The following is a 16,787-nucleotide window of genomic DNA, read 5'->3' as shown; positions in this document are numbered from 1 at the left end:
ATCTGCGTTGTCCAGAATATTTTTCCACTCCCGACCATCCCTTGTTGCACCCCATCCTGTGACGCCCGCCCCAATCACGCGCTGCATCACGCGAGGCGTCCACCGCCGCGTCGCGTCCACCTCGCCCGTCGCGGCCATGGCGTGCACCGTGCCACCATCAACCCGGCCCCATCAAGAGGAGGTTGCCGCCGGAACCGCGGTTCCCCACCAGGTTGGCCATGGCCGCGCGGGAGAACAATATGTTTCAAGTATTACAGTCATTTCAGACTTTTGTTTCAAGTGTTTTATCTGGATGTTGCAAAAGTAGATCTTTGATGTTGCAATGATAAAATACGCATGTTGCAAGCCTATATTTCAAGTGTTTTAGACGTATGTTACAAATATTTTATCTAGATGTTTTAAAAGTAGATCTTGATGTTGTACATGTTGCAATGGCTACACACACATGTTTCAAGAGCATGTTTCAAATGTTTTATCTATTTCAAATGTTTTGTCTGGATGTTTCAAAAGTAGATCGGGTGTTGCATACCGCCATCCGCCTACTGCTGCTGCTGCTGAGGTGCCGCCATGGTTCGCGTGTGGGTACCTAAGGTCGGCAGACGCCTTTGCTCCGCACATCCGCAGTCGGAGTAGGTGGACGCGGGGTCACAATTCTGCCATGTGGGCACGGGATGGGTGTTGGCCGTGGTTTTGCTGTGCGGGCAAGGGATGGGCACGGGGCTCGGTTCCGCCGTGTAGGCGTGAGGCGTTGTTCCAGACTCTGGACGGGAATGAGATGTGGCGCGTGAGATGTGATGCAGGCATAGGGAGCCGGAGCTGCATCCGGACGCGGACCTAGTGCCAGAACCGGGGAAAAAAGATACACTGTTTCTTCTCGCTTGAAGTCCCGCCAGAACGCATCTCCGTCGCCGTCACCGTCACGAAGAGCCCCGTGGGCGCTCGACCCATGTTTCTCTTAGGCTTTAGCCTGTAAATACCAGGCAGTCCAAAATAGTAGTTAACGGGCTAGACTCCTATCGGCCGGACTTGGCCCAACTGCAGCCCCGCCAGTTCGCCACCAACTCCAATTCCTCCTCGACCGTGGGGACCCGCGCGCACGCGAGGGAAACGTCAGGCGAGTGGCGCATGCTCGGGCGGCTCCACGGCGGCGCATGCTCTGGCGGGTGTTGCAAGGCAACGCGGGGGAGAAACTGCGGTATCGGCGCGGGGGGGGGGGGGGGGGGGGCAGGAGGAGGCACGGCGGTGGGAGCAGCGCAGGTCGCCCAGAGCAGCTTGGTTCACCAGGGCGCGTGGGGTGGTGATGGGCTGCGGTGGTGTGGCGTGCCAGGAAAGAGCACGGACGCCAAAGTGCCAAGCTCCATGGTAGACGAGGAAAAGAAAGAGGGGCCTGCTGTTGCCTGAAGGCTCGATGGTGCTGCAGTATAGAAAAGGAAGAGGCAAGGGGACAGAGCGAGCAATGACGGGACAATGGAGCGACTGATGGACAAGAGTTGGGGCCAGCTGCAGAAATAGACAAGCAAGGGGACAGTAGCACGAGGGTCGGCCAACTTCCACCAATGAGCAACACAGAGACAAGGAAGAGACAGACAAATAGAGACAGTAGCAGCAAGTTGACCTCGGCACAGAGACAGACAATGATAGGCAAGGACGATCAGAGACAGAGCAAGCAAACAACGTGAGGGTTCGGCCAACTCCATCAACGCAGGGATAGCGCGGCGCGACGCGAGTAATTCGGGCAACAGATTTAGAGCAGGGAAAACAACACCGTCTTACCGGCGAGGCAGGTGGGACGAGTGGCCAGCGGCACTCACATTTTTATTTCTATTTCGTTTTAAGTTTTTTAACTCGATTAACTTCCACCAATAATTATTTCACACAAGGGTTCATACTTCACACTAACCCATAGAGACAAAATATTTAAGCATTATTTAATTACTTTGCTCAATATAGTTTGCTAAAAATGACATTTTAAACATAAGCTCAATATCTAATTTTTTAAAATTCGAGAAACTCGTTCTGGAAATTTTCCTTAGGCCTAAATCACGGTGCTAAATGAGCTCGTAACACCAGGGGTGTTACAACCAACCCCCCTTAAAAAGAATCTTGTCCCGAGATTCGAAACAAGAACCAGAAGAGGGAACACGCGATTACATTACGTAGATCAGGGATTACACGAAGATTACCCAACTTCGAATACTAAACCACATGGAGATTTAGGGATACATGGTGCAGAGCAACCTAATACAACCGAGACCTACTCTAGAAGTCGACATAGACGAGGACAATGGAGAAACAAGAAGATGATTATCCAAAACATGGCGTAGCACCAACAGATCCAGAAACAGTCGACTGAGAAGTAAAACTTCGTGAACCCTAAGATTGACTACCCAAAAGGGAACTTGAACTTCTTCGACGAAACGGATCCCTTTCTTCTCCTCAGATTACACCATCACCTCAGACTGACGAACCTAGCTTCACAATGTCGACTGGATTTTGTAGCTCTGCTTCAAATGCGAGGGGAATGGGGATGAAGAAGAACAAGGACCAAGGGTATCTTATATAGACAAACGGAGGTGGAGCGCAACACACTAGAGGTGGAGGCGACATGGATGAGGTACAAAGACAGGTCATGCTGTGGAGATAAACATGGCCATGGTGCACTTCCTGCACGAGCGGCAGAGGAGGAAATAAAGGAGGGGAGAGGGGGAGGTCCGCTCGATGAGGGAGGCGTGCGGTGACCATGTTCACAAAAGAAGAAAGAAAGGAGAGGGTAGGGGGTCTGGTATGAGGAACGATGGTGTGGGGTAGAGAGCCTACCGGACATTAGGAAAAGGAAAAGCGCATAGTGCACAAGGACGGTGAGTGCGGCACGATGCTGCGGCCACACAAAAACAGGGAGCTAAGAGCCCGATACAGACAGCATTCGTAGGGCATGCAATGAAGTGACCCAGCATGCTAGGTGTGGTCAACTAAACGCAGGGCTAGGGACATGACGTCCACATAGGCTTTTACAATTACTCCCGACTATCCAAGGCTAACTTCTCTTACTACTCTTCTTTTTCTTTCCTTTACTCTACCACATCCGTCTTTCATGTAGACTGAGACCATGTCATACTTTCTTCCTCCAAAACCATCTCCTCTTGGTTACTAGAGAGAACACTTCTACATCAACCCGTTGTGGATTTCCCATTTGAACACCTGAATATTTTTAAGGAGAAAATTTTATAGCAAAAGTGGTATGGCGGTGTAACTTGGCAAAGGTACTTGGTTAACAACCTAGATACCAGCGCGTGCCGAGCAGCATCACCACATGGTAGCTATCCCACAGGTAGCCCTCAGTGTCGTCGTGGCACCATAAGCTATTAACCAGGCAACTACTACCAATTTACACGCCATGAAGGCGGTGGGGTCATAGACCACAGAATAAGGGAAGTATTGCAAGGGAAGATTGAAACAACAAGGGTTCCCTTCACAACAAGGGACAAGGAATTCAAATCCAATGACAGATTTAGTTTAAAAAGATTCAAGTGTTATGCTAGGACATCCACAATTAGTCGATACAATGTCCAATGTTCTCCAATCATAACTGGTTTGCTGACATCTGAATGTTAACTTCTCTTGTAACCCGCTAAATATCACCCTAGAAAACTTTAAGCACGCCTAACGAACTGAGGGTAGATGAACACAATAAACATAGTGAAATAAACAAAATGCATATTCTGAACGATCTTATATGGATACAACATACAGACATTCAGGCTCTGATTCACGACACAGCATTCTCCTACGGTCGAATGAGCTCAACAACTACGGACGACAACAACGGCAAGAGTACAATACCAGGGGACAGCAATGAAAAACACTACTACTATAGGTACAACATCCCAAGGCAATTAATCTATATCTTCTCGTGGTAATGGCTGAGTGAGAGGAACCAAGGGTTCTGCTTCTAACACTTCCGACGGTGGAGGTGCTGGCGGTTCTGCATCATCGATTCTCCTTCTTTTAGGCGGGTGGATAGGGATCCCCTCCAAGATCGAGGCATCCTGCCTATCAACAACCAGTGTCCTCTACCTGGCCCTAGTGAATAGATAGGCCTCACCCACCTGATGGACATGCTGATCCTCAGCCTCCTTTAGAGCTTCCTCCATGGCAGCCTCCTGGCTCTCAGCAGCTGTAGCACGGGCATGCGCTTCTACGAGCTGCACCTGGAGCATTTGGTTGAAGATCTCAGCTTCATCGGTGCACTGAAGGCACGCCCTCAGCTCCAAGGCTTGATGGTTGTACTGCTCATTTAGAGCAAGCAGGTACGTGGTCAAGTGCACCACGATGGGACTATCCTCTTGCGCATCCCACCCTTGCAATGCGAGCCCTCCATTCCCATCGATTCTTGTCCAAAGGTGGAAAGAACCACATGGGGGTATGGGCAATGGGCTCCTCATAGATCTGGTAGAGGTACCGCAAGGCTTTGTGGGCCACAACCTGGTAGGTGTCGATGAAGCAAAACCCGATTGTGGTCACACTCCAGGCTTCAGTGAGGTCGGAGAACTCTTCACTCTTCCTGATGTAGATGGTAACCTCACACCGCTCGGTGCCATGCTCCTCATACTCACGGCCCTCATACTCGGGATGATCTTTGACTCTGAGCTTTTGTAGGGTGGCATGCAGGATTCTAGGAAAACCCCCAACGTTTAGGCAGTAGGTACTAACCCAGGCTCCTGCCATCTCTGGCGGTGGTTGCAAGGAAGGCTAAGCGAAAAGCTGGCTCAAAGGAAAAGCTAAGCGAGCTAAACCGCACCGAGTGGTGATACCAATAGCTAAGTCAGGCTCTGCTTATAAAGTTGGAGCGCTCAGTGGTCCTAGCGCGGTCCACCAGGGTTCCTGCGCAAGATCACTATGATGAATCGACCAAATTCCGCGCGTTCAAGGTGAGCGACGTGCGATGCCATTACGGACTAGTACGACTACAGGGCAGGGGTCTGACAAGAGCGTAGAAAAGAGGTATGGGGAGATGTGGGTCATGATAGGCGTGAACCACGAGCGAACGCGAAACACGAAGCCACAATGCAGACCTAACTCCAGAATAGGAACGAGACAGTCGTTCACAATACGACATGCGTGACACCTATGAATGGCATATCTACAAGCAATACAGATGCTACAATGCATAGACATGATATGCATGAATGCACGTCCTATACATCCTTTCACTGTTGCCAACATATAGGGCGATCGTTCTTAGATTTTTGGCACATCATTCTCTCCTTGTAGCTAGTCGATACTATCGGACTATGCTCGAGTCAGTGTACCTGCAGAAACTTGATTAACTCGAGTCAGTGTACCTACAGAAACTTGATTAAGTCTACCTAAGTCAGCAGAGTGTCATCTATCCTGGATATATAACCATAGTAATAGGGCTACTTATATAACTTCGCAGTTGAACGCCCTAACTTTTTGAAAAGAATTTGTTGTCAAATTTTATTTTAAAAAAGGTTTTCGAAGCCTAATTTCCTCATTTGCGCTCTGATACCACCTGTGGCAGAACAACCTAATCTAATGCCTCATAGGAGGGCTTGTCTTCCATTAGACACTAAGCACTCGAGGGAGAACACTGAATTACTCGGTTTCGTCGGGCACACCCCAAGGGAGAACCTAAAAATCCACATTTTTGCCATCAGGATCACAAATGAGAGAATAAGGCTTATAACATTCTTAACCATTTCTTACATCACTTTTAGTAAAACATCAGAGTATAATATTTATTTACTATAACAGTGGAATGTAATTATATTACCAGAGTTATGAATAACTTAATGTAACAGCGGAATATAAACATGTTAATAGAGTTATGACAATTTAAGTTAACAGCGGAATATAAACATGTGATCAGGATTACAGTAAAAAGAAACATCTATTCATGACATGTTGAAGTATTGATATATAACAACTATGACAACGGATTATAAACTTTCATTTATAAAAAACATTTGGTGAGAGTTGTAAATAAAAACTATGATCGCAGCGTAAAGGAATCCTCGCTGAGCCCACCAGGAGGTATCCACACCCAAGGGTTAGCTCTAGCATCCACCTGTCACCTGCAACAGGGGGAATAAAACCCTGAGTACTCAATTGTACTCAGCAAGACTTACCCGATAGGAGAAAAGAAAAGACTCCAAGAATATGTAAGGCTATTTGGCTTGTGGGTTTATTGCATTTGCAAGAAAGCATTACTAAGCGTGCGTCCTTATATTCAATTTTTATTAAGAGCCGCATTGGTTCATTAACTAACCATTCTATGTAAGCACCTATGCTACTTTCAAGCAGTTGGTAAGCCATCAGATTTCATTTTTCCATCTTCCATCTTTCATCTTTTAGTTCTTACTACGATGCTAGAGTTAAGACAAGTCGTATCGACTCGGCGACAATTCGTGAACCAATGTGCCTAGTTGGGTGCCCCGAAACACACGCCCCGCTTGTACCCCAGGCACAAGCAGGACTAACCCATCACTCTCCTGTCCTGGGTGTCTAGGTCCCCATCCAAACTTGGACTCCAAGCCCCCACTCCTGAGTCCTGGACTCCGTGTGGTGCATGGACCTCCACCATCACCGCCTCTAATCAGTCGATCCAGAAAGAGCCGGATCTGTGACAAGAGAGCAACAAGTCTTCCCTACGCCCATACCCAAGTATGCGCTCGGAACAATAAATCTGTGACTTGCCTAGAGCCATATGCAACGATCGGTCCTTAACCGACCAGACAGAGAAAATAATGTAACCAAGCTATGCCCCGAGTCCATGGCGACACAACCTCTTACACCCACCAATACCCAAACCATATCCCTGCCCGATTATCATTTTTCCTTTCCACATTTATATGTTCTAAGTGCTAATAATATAGTAGTATATTTCCTATCTCTCGCGAGTGATAGGCAATCACTCGACTTCTACCGGAGTCCTATAGCATAGCATTCTACACGATCCTGTCATACTAGTAAGACTCATAGGATAAAGATATATATGCAAGTGGGTTTTATTCAACTCCTTAAAACTTAATGCATAAATATAATTTAACTGCAGAAAAATAGGGGTTATGCACCGGGGCTTGCCTAGATAAGAGATATTAAAAAGTTAGTATCAGCATCTTCAGATCATCCACATCATCTAAATAGAAAGCACATTGCATTATCTCCTAGAGAGAATACCATTACACCATCTTTGGGTTCCCAATCATCCTTCGATCGATCCGTTGATCCATTATCGTACCTATATGATATGCATGCGATGCAATACAAAGATGTAATTAATCAACTGCAATCATGACTCATAAAATACAACGTACGCCTCTCAAGTTAACGGGCTAGTTCTAACAATGACCGTACTTAGGCTACATATACACATTGTCGGATAAGGCGTTATTTCCCAACAATAATTTTAGTTATATAAACCAAGGTGTTTCTTTATTTTATTCTATCCATTTAATCTTTATTCGGAATAGGGCATCATTATCTATTTAGCAAACTAATTATTCTGGAGCTACCAAAAATTACAGCGGGTACCTAATATTGTTAGGAGCCTACTGTACAAATTTTAGATTCAACAATATTATCAATTTATCATGGGAATTCGTACAAGTTTATATTTTTCAATATTAAGTGCCTTAAGTTAATTATATAGCTTCCAAGAATAATATCACCCTATGTGAACAAACTAGACTCATAGGCAGATCATGATTTTAGGAGCCTATTAAAATTGGTTTGGTATTTTTATAATTTTTCTACATTTTATTTTCAATTTTTGAAGAGCACTAATTTAACAAAACAAACAACTCAATAGGAAAGGACCTGGGTAGCCAAGCTTGGCCCACAAGCGCGTGCGTGGCCCAACACGACGTGGTGGCCCAGCAGCTGCGCGCGCGGCCCGTTAGCCAGGCATGGCCCAGCGGCGTGAGCGGCACGCGACCGGCCCAGCGGGCAAGCAGTGGCCCAGGTGGGGCACAGCACGAGCGACCCAGTCACGTTCACGACCCAGCCGAGGTGAGCAGGCCGACCCACGCGCGGGAGCAGGCTGGCCCAGCGCACGGCGGCGGTGATACATTTTGCGAGAAGCCCCCCATACTCTGCTTAAATTAATCCACGGTACTAGCGTACTATTTACACGAGTCTAGTATTTTGTAATAGGAACCCCATATAAACTTCTTCATAGACTTCTCACCTCATCTCCTCCACAAAACAGAGCACAGCAGAGCCAGGAGCTCTGGCCGGTGACCAATCTCGACCGGGAAGGACACGGCGATGGCAGAAAGCCCGCCGGTGAGCGGCACGGGCGCCCACATGGAGAGGTACATAGCTATGACCAGCTTGCCTACCCCTAGTGCAGACCGAGGCGGTCTAGCCACGAGCGCTGGCGGCCGGCTAAGGAGGCGCCCGGTGGCAGCGGACTACGATGGGGCTCTGCGGTTGCAGCCGGGCGCGACGACGTTCCCGAGTGGAGCATGGGCCACGGCGAGGTGGGGGTGTGGGGCACGATGCACGTACGACGTGAGGTAGCGGAGAGGAAAGAGGAGGGTGTGGAACACCAATGTCTCCAGTGCGGACGGCGCGGGAGGGGTGCAGTGATGACGGTGGGGGCAGCCTTGGTAGGTGCTGTGGCTCGGGCGTGGAGCAGAAGCACGCGAGGCGGCTACGGTGGTGGTGGGCTCGTGCTTGCGACGGACGGTCGGGGCGACCTGGCTTGGTAGCGGGGCGCTTCAAAGCATGGCACGGAAATGGAGACGCGCGCGGCACCATTGAGCTGCGACGGTGTGGCAGCATAGCGGGGAAGACCGGCTCGACGCGGTGGAGCGTGGCCACAACGAGCGAGGGCATGGGGACTCATGTGCGCGGAAGGAATGGTGCTCCAGCGCGACCGTGGGGACCCGCGCTCGCGTGCGCGCACGTGAGGGAACGTTAGGCGGGTGGCACGTGCTCGGGTGGCTCCACGGTGGCTCGTGCTCTGGCGGGTGCTGTAGGGCAACATGGGGGAGAAACTGCAATACCAGCGTGTGGGGGGGGGGACAGGAGGAGGCACGGCGGTGGGAGCAGCGCAGGTCGCCTGGAGCAGCTTGGTTCACCGAGGCGCGTGGGGTGGTGATGGGCTGTGGTGGTGCGGCGTGCTAGGCAAGAGCACGGACGCCAAAGTGCCGAGCTCCATGGTAGACAAGGAAAAGAAAGAGGGGCCTACTGTTGCCTGAAGGCTCGATGGTGCTGTGGTATAGAAAAGGAAGAGGCAAGGGGACAGAGCGAGCAACGACGGGACAACGGAGCGACTGACGGATAGGAGTTGGGGCCAGCCACAGAAATAGACAAGCAAGGGGACAGCAGCACGAGGGTCGGCCAACTTCCACCAATGAGCAGCGCAGAGACAAGGAAGAGGCAGACAAATAGAGACAGTAGCAGCAAGTTGACCTCGGCATAGAGACAGACAGCGATAGGCAAGGACGATCAGAGACAGAGCAAGCAAACAACGTGAGGGTTCAGCCAACTCCATCAATGCAGGGACAACATGGCACGACGCGAGTAATTTGGGCGACCGATTCAGAGCAGGGAAAACAACACCGTCTTACCTACGAGGCAGGTGGGACGAGTGGCCAGCGGCACTCACATTTTTATTTCTATTTCATTTTAAGTTTTTTAACTCGATTAACTTCCACCAATAATTATTTCACGCAAGGGTTCATACTTCGCACTAACCCATAGAGACAAAATATTTAAGCATTATTTAATTACTTTGCTCAATATAGTTTGCTAAAAATGACATTTTAAACATAAGCTCAATATCTAATTTTTTAAAATTCGAGAAACTCGTTCTGAAAATTTTCCTTAGGCCTAAATCACGATGCTAAATGAGCTTGTAACACCAGAGGTGTTACACTATGATACGTCATCATATTTGTTGAGTCGGCAGAGTATTAACGAGGAGTAGAGAGGAGATGAGAGTTTTATCAGGATCAAACATCCTTCGCGGTTATGCGCATAATGATTACATATTTAACAATAATCTAACTATCTTTACGTGCATCAACAATGAGGGCCTCATTGTGATCAAGCCGTACGTAAGCAGGTTCGTCACCCTCTTGAAGGATAGGTAGGGGTACGTTCACCCCGAATGGAGGCATTTCCTGATAGCCCCTGTAGTCTTCTTTGTCCGTCACTCCATCGACACCGACAATCTTCCTTTTCCCTTCTAGGACTACTTTTAGCCTTCCTTTTGTCTTGTTGTCCCTTGCATAGAAGACTTGCATAACATCTCTTGCAAGGACAAAGGGGTCATCTCTGTATGCGGTCTTAGTGAGATCAACAGTAGTGAACCCTTCGCTGTTAGTGTTGATTTCCTCGAGGCGGACCCACTGGCAGCGAAAAAGAGCTGCCTTCAACGAACCATAGGCTAGCTCCCATATCTCCTCTATGAAACCATAGTATGTCGCCTGCACGTTGCCGTTTTCATTGTGAGCATCAAAACAGACACCACAATTTTGGTATGTGCTCTTTCCATCTTGCTTTTTTGTGTAAAATGTGAATCCATTGATCTCATACCCTTGGTACTTAAGATATGTACTCAAAGGTCCCATGGCTAAGGCATCCAGTTGATTACCCAACTTTATTCCAAGCAAGCGACATCGCAACCAGTTGACAAATTTCTCCTTATGTTTTTATCTAGCCAAGCCTGTGACCTGTTTGGATACAAAGTTTGCAGCGATTGCCTATGCTCGTCAATGTATGGCATCACACCCTTAGCTTGCTGGAGAACAGCGAACTGTGCCTATTTGAAAGAAATAGGGTCGTCTACTATAACAGATTTTCCCCAATCGTTCCTTTGCCACATAGTCTTCCCTTGTGACGAGATTCTAGAACACCGACCCTTTTGATGTCCAGATAATATGTGTAGAACTCAATGGCCTCCTCCGTTGACCATCCTTCAACCATGCCCCCTTCTGGCTTAAATCTATTCCTAACATACCTCCTAAAAACTTTCATCAATCTTTCAAAAGGGAACATCTGATGCAGGTACATTGGGCTAAGGGCTCTAATTTGGTCAACAAGATGAATGAGCAGATGCAATGAGATATCAAAGTGAGTTGGCGGGTGAAAGGATCAAGATGCCCAAGAGGGGGGTGAATTGGGCTAATTCTAAATTTCTTTGCAATAATTAAATCCTATGGTTAGCCCAATTAACCCCTTGTGCCTAGAAAGTGTTTCTAATTGTTCTACCGCACAAAAGACTTGCAACCTAAGTTCCAATCCTACTCTAGTATGGAAATTCTATGAATGTAAAGACAAGAATTGAATTGCACAAAGTAAATGCTTAAAGTAAATGCTCAAAGTAAATAGAGAAGGAGTAAGGCGGCGATGTTTTGTCGAGGTATCGGAGAGTCACCACTCCCCACTAGTCCTTATTGGAGCACCCGTGCAAGGGTGTAGCTCCCCCTTGATCCGTGCAAGGATCAAGTGCTCTCTACGGGTTGATTCTTCGACACTCCATCATGGTGAATCACCCACAACCGCTCACAACTTGAGTTGGGTCATCCACAAGCTCTCCAAATGATCACCAAGCTCTCAATCACCACCAAGCCATCTAGGTGATGGTGATCACCAAGAGTAACAAGCACAAACTCTCACTTGACCATGACAAGCCTAATGAGAAGGTGGATGTGCACTTTGCTACTCTTGATCTTCACTAATGAGGGCTCTCTTTGGGATTCTCAAATCTCAATCACCTCACTAGGACCTTGCTCTTCTTGGCACTCTCTAAGGTGTTTCTCAGCTGTTGGAATGAGCAAAAGTACCCCCACACATGAGCGGAGGTTGTATTTATAACACCGGCTGAAAAACGAACTGTTATGTACCTCTGCGGGGTGACCGGACACTCCGGTCATGTTGACCAGACTCACCGGTTAGTATACCCTGAGCTCCAGTGGCTAAGAGTTGACCGGACGCGTCCGGTCACATTTTCCCCACACTAGAACCTTACTGATGTCGACCAGATGCTGGACCTCCAGAGTCTGGTCACTTGCTGAGCAGCATCTGGTCAGTAACCGAAACCTGATCAGCGTCTGGTCAGCATTGACCGGACGTGTCCGATTAGGATTCTCCCTCTCTAGGACCTTACTAGAGTCGACCGGACGCTAGCCCTCAGCGTCCGGTGACATGACCTCACAGCGTCCAATCACTTTCAGACACTTTCACCTTGGTCAAATGAACTGACCGGACTCTGAGCCAGCATCCGATCACACCAAAGCCAGCGTCCGGTCAGTATTTTACCCTCCATTCACTTCCAACACTCAAACAAATGTGAATGAAGTTTGCTCCATTAGATCAAAGGGCTGTTATGGAGCTACCTAGTGCTAGTTTTAACAAGTATGCACCACACATAACTCACTAGTCTAACCTAGGTCAAGCTACCCGTTCATACCCCCTTAATAATATGGCCAAAGGAAAAACAAAGTCCTAAACTACTCCAAGTGTCTCTCCAACTCCAATCGACACTTAGAACTAGTCCATCCTTTGAAAACCAAAATGATTTCCATCGTAGGGGCATGACAACCATGATTGCCCAATCAATCTCCATTACCATGACCTAACTCAATTGTTTCTGCAAAACACATGTTAGTCACAGTAATCACGTATTGTCATTAATCATCGAAACCTAACTAGGGGTCTAGATGCTTTCAATCTCCCCCTTTTTGGTGATTGATGACAATACTACCTCGAGTATGTGAAAGAGATGAGGTTTTTAATATGCTTGGTTCATATAAGCTTTTGGCAATAAGAACAAGCTTATATGACCCAAGCCATCATGATGTAGTCAAAACATATGAAATAAACATGAGTACAAGTAATAAAGCTCATTTGCATCGGAGTAAAACACAGAAGCAAAGGCAAATGAGCAAAACACAAGTGATATGACATATAAAGAATTCAAAGTAGAGAGCACACATGTCATATATCACGATCACATAGATATCACTATCATGTAGATATAGTAGTAAACATGAATGCATAATGTATCACACACATAAATGCATAATAGTGTATCTCACATATAAAAACTCCAAATGTAATAGATAAGCTAATATAATAACTAAGCTCCCCCTAGATAAGTAGCCCCCCTAAGCCTAACATACTCAAACCCTCTCCCCCTTTGGCATCAAACACCAAAACCTAAGGGTCGGTCGGTGGGGCTGCAGCGGACGAGCCAGGCGCTGAGGTACGAGGAGCGAGGTGGAACTAGGTGCCATCATCGTTTGATCCTAAGCTCTAGGCTGTCTGACCCTCTGTAGCTGATAGTGATGCTAAAGCAGTCTAGGTCAGATTAGGAACTAGTGCTGCTGTAGGCTATGCTGGTATAACTGATGCAGTAGGCTCTGATGATGCCATTGAGGAGGGGAGCATCTCTGTCGTCGCTGTGATAGGTGCAGCCGTAGAAGGACCTAGAGCATGCAGGTATGGAGGAGTGGGCTACCCTGTCAACTCACTAAAGGAGGCTCCAAGACTCCTAGAGACTAAAGTGTCTGGCTCAAGCAGCGACGATGTCTATGCCAGTGTGAAGCCCATCTGGAGTGGTGTGAATTGTGGGGCTACCACTAGCGAAGCGAACCACTAGGACACCTGCTTTGTTAGTAAAGCATACTGTGCTGGTGGTTATCCCTGACTCTGAAGCCCACTAGGCTATAACGCTGGAGTCATCGAAGTGGTGGCAGGCTGATGAAGCTAGGGCGAAGCCTATGGCGGTGGGGCCCCAATCGCTGTCACTACATGCTGCGTGAATCCAAGAAGCTGCTGCTGCATGAGGATCTGCTGCTGATGCATAGCCTACTGCTGCTATTGTAGAGCCTATGTCTATTGCTAAATAACTAGCTGCTAGTGCTGGAACTTGTCTCGCCGAGTCTGGAACTGAGTAAGTGTAGCAGCTGTCTCTTGAGCCTATCTAGCCTGGTCCTGCCTCATCTGCTCAAGTATAGCAAGAAGAGCGGGGTTAGTCTGCGGGGTAGGTGGCACTGAACTAGAGCTATCGGCCTTAGCATCATGTCATCGTGGAGGCATCTGTGGAATGGGCTGGTAGTCATTATCAAAACTGTCACTAGGCTCGCTAGTGACCAACCCCTCCTACTGAGCAAGCTCCTCCTCCTCTGTGGCTACAATACCCCTAATAATATCGTCCTACTGGGCTATAGTCTTTGGCATCTCTAGACGATGACGCGGCTAACTAGGTACCTATGGTGTACTGTGGTGGATCATCTGAGTCATGTTATAAGCAGGAAACTCTATCGTGGCACCACTGTACTCAGCAATCATCTTAGGCGACCTAACAGTAACTGTTCTGTGGATAAGGAAAGTGATCCAGTGAGCATAGGGTAGCTACCTGTGACCTCTGAAGCCCTCAGCTATAGTGTCCTCCATCTCTGATAGAAGAAGATCTCAGATATCAAAAACTATCTGCTGCATCAGAGAGCTAAGAAGCCATAGCTGAATCTAGGTCAATCCCTCTCTGTATCCTATCCTTGAAAGTAAAGTCCTCCTCATAATAGCCTCAATCACGCAAGCAGTGGGCGTGCGATCACTAGGGTTCCACCTCAAACCCTCGCCAAAAGGCTCTGTGAAACAGTGACGAACCAAGTCCGTAGGAGGTACCATACCACCATGAGGGTGTCTAGGGGGTGCGGTCTGTCCATAGCACACCTCATGGAGCCTGACTAGCTACTCCTAAAGCTTGAGAATCTCCCTGACCCTGGTGCTCATCAACCGGTAGTCTCTGCCTCTGAATGCAAAGTGTATAAACCTGTGATGGGGGTCAATCTAGAGAGATGCATAGAACTAACGAACCCAAGATGGAACATATAATCTGGTCCATCCAATCAAATTGGTCAGCCCCGGCAGATATGCAAGGTAGGGGCGAATGTGCTCTCCAATTGCTACAACAATAGACTCTATGTAGCACACTCTTTGTGGTCTGAAGACTGCTCCACTGTTCAGATAGGCATTATAGAAATCCTCCTGCAAGGGTGTATAGAATCCCTCTGATGCTCTCTCATCCCTCCTAGGTGGAAACCACACCTCAAAGTCCATGAACCTCAGCTACTGCACCTGCTTGGCCATGGCGGCCCTCAGGTCAAGATGGGTCACTAGAGGCAGACCCTGTGGTCGAGGCGATGGATGAGAACCCCTCCTCTGAGTGACTGGCCTCGATGAAACTAGGACATGAGTACAACCAGAGTGGTGTAACTATGGCTGTGATGCTGGCTCTGTCTCCTCAGCTTGCTAGGCCTACTCACCCTCCTGAGACTGCTGTGTCGGCTATGCCTCCTGTGTCTGCTGTGCTGGCTAAGGCTCCTGAGTCTACTGTGCTAGCTGAGGCTGCTGCTATGGCTCCCCTTGAGGCTAAACCTCGTTAATGGCAACACACCGTCCTCCAATCATGAGGGTCCTAGCTAGACCACCATGAAGGCGCTCAACTTGCTGAAGTGAAGCCATCGCCTCTGGTGAAAGTGTATCAGCAATCCGGACACCACTACGAGCACCTCCTCTCTCGTCATGCTCTGCGGCCTCAGTAACTATGGTGGCTCTCGCTATATCTGCATCTAGATACTTGCGCTTCCTGACTACCAACTTCTTGGTCGCCTTGCCTTTTGGTTCTATAGGCTGGTGAGGCGGGGGCCTCGAATCCTTATCACCAAAACCACCTCCGGCATTCTTTGTACGAGCCATCTGAAAGATCTGAGATGAATCAACTGCCCCTAACAAAGAAACAACTACCTCTGACAAAGAAACAACTATCTCTAACACTTTCAAGGCTTGGCCTCGATCTGTACTCGCGAGCTTGGCCCCGAGTTAACTGACAACGGCCACTGACACCTCAATGGCACCGACTCGCTGCACGATGGAATAGATAGGATATACAGATAATCTTAATTATTCATCTAGAGATACGAAAACCTATGAAAGCAAGCAATTAGGTACGAAATTGAAATGTAGGGCTTGCTACCTGATGAACCGGCGATCTGAAGAAAAGAGAAGCGACACGTGGGGAACCACCGAATCGGCTCAGGTTTGGGTTAGCGGCTTGACAAAAATCAACAACCGAGATGATGAAAGGCAAGTGCTCAGTGGCTAGGGCAATTTCACAGGCAGTGCTGCTGCGGTGGAGCTCGGTGGTGGCTCTGCTGCGATGGAAGCTCATCCACGTGCGATTGCTGCTGTGGTGGCTTCGATGGCGGGCGCAGGCTGGGCACGGTGGTAGCACTAGAGTGGGTCGCTGGCATGGTGGCGCACGGGAGCAGAGAGTATGGGCTAGGGCGGTGGCTCTGGAGATGGTCACGGCGATGCTGGGGCATGGCTGGAGCAGATGGCGTGGGCGTGGTTGTGCGGAGGCGGGGGCAAGCTCGACGGCTAGGGCACAAGACGGCAATTTGGGCGATGTTGGCACGGTGAAGGTGTAGATTAGGTCAAGGTACGACGCGCTGAGACTAAATAGGGTGGCCCCCCAAGTCAGAAAAGGAAATGGAGAAAGAAACCTGATGCCGCATGATTTCTACTGACTAGACGCTCCAGTGGCAGCGACCGGACGCTGCCACCCAACGTCCGGTCGATTCCAAAGAGGTCCAATTCCTCAGGAATCGTGACTGGACGCGTCCGGTGGACACCGACCAAACATAGGCAGAGTCCGGTCAATATAGCCTTCGTCTTCTTCCACATGACCAGACACTAAAAGCCTTCTGACCGGACGCTGAAAGCTAGAGTCCGGTCACTCCTTCGTA

This window comes from Miscanthus floridulus, chromosome 16, assembly GCF_019320115.1.
Source record: "Miscanthus floridulus cultivar M001 chromosome 16, ASM1932011v1, whole genome shotgun sequence".
Lineage (NCBI taxonomy): Eukaryota > Viridiplantae > Streptophyta > Magnoliopsida > Poales > Poaceae > Miscanthus > Miscanthus floridulus.
This window is presented reverse-complemented; position numbering follows the sequence as displayed.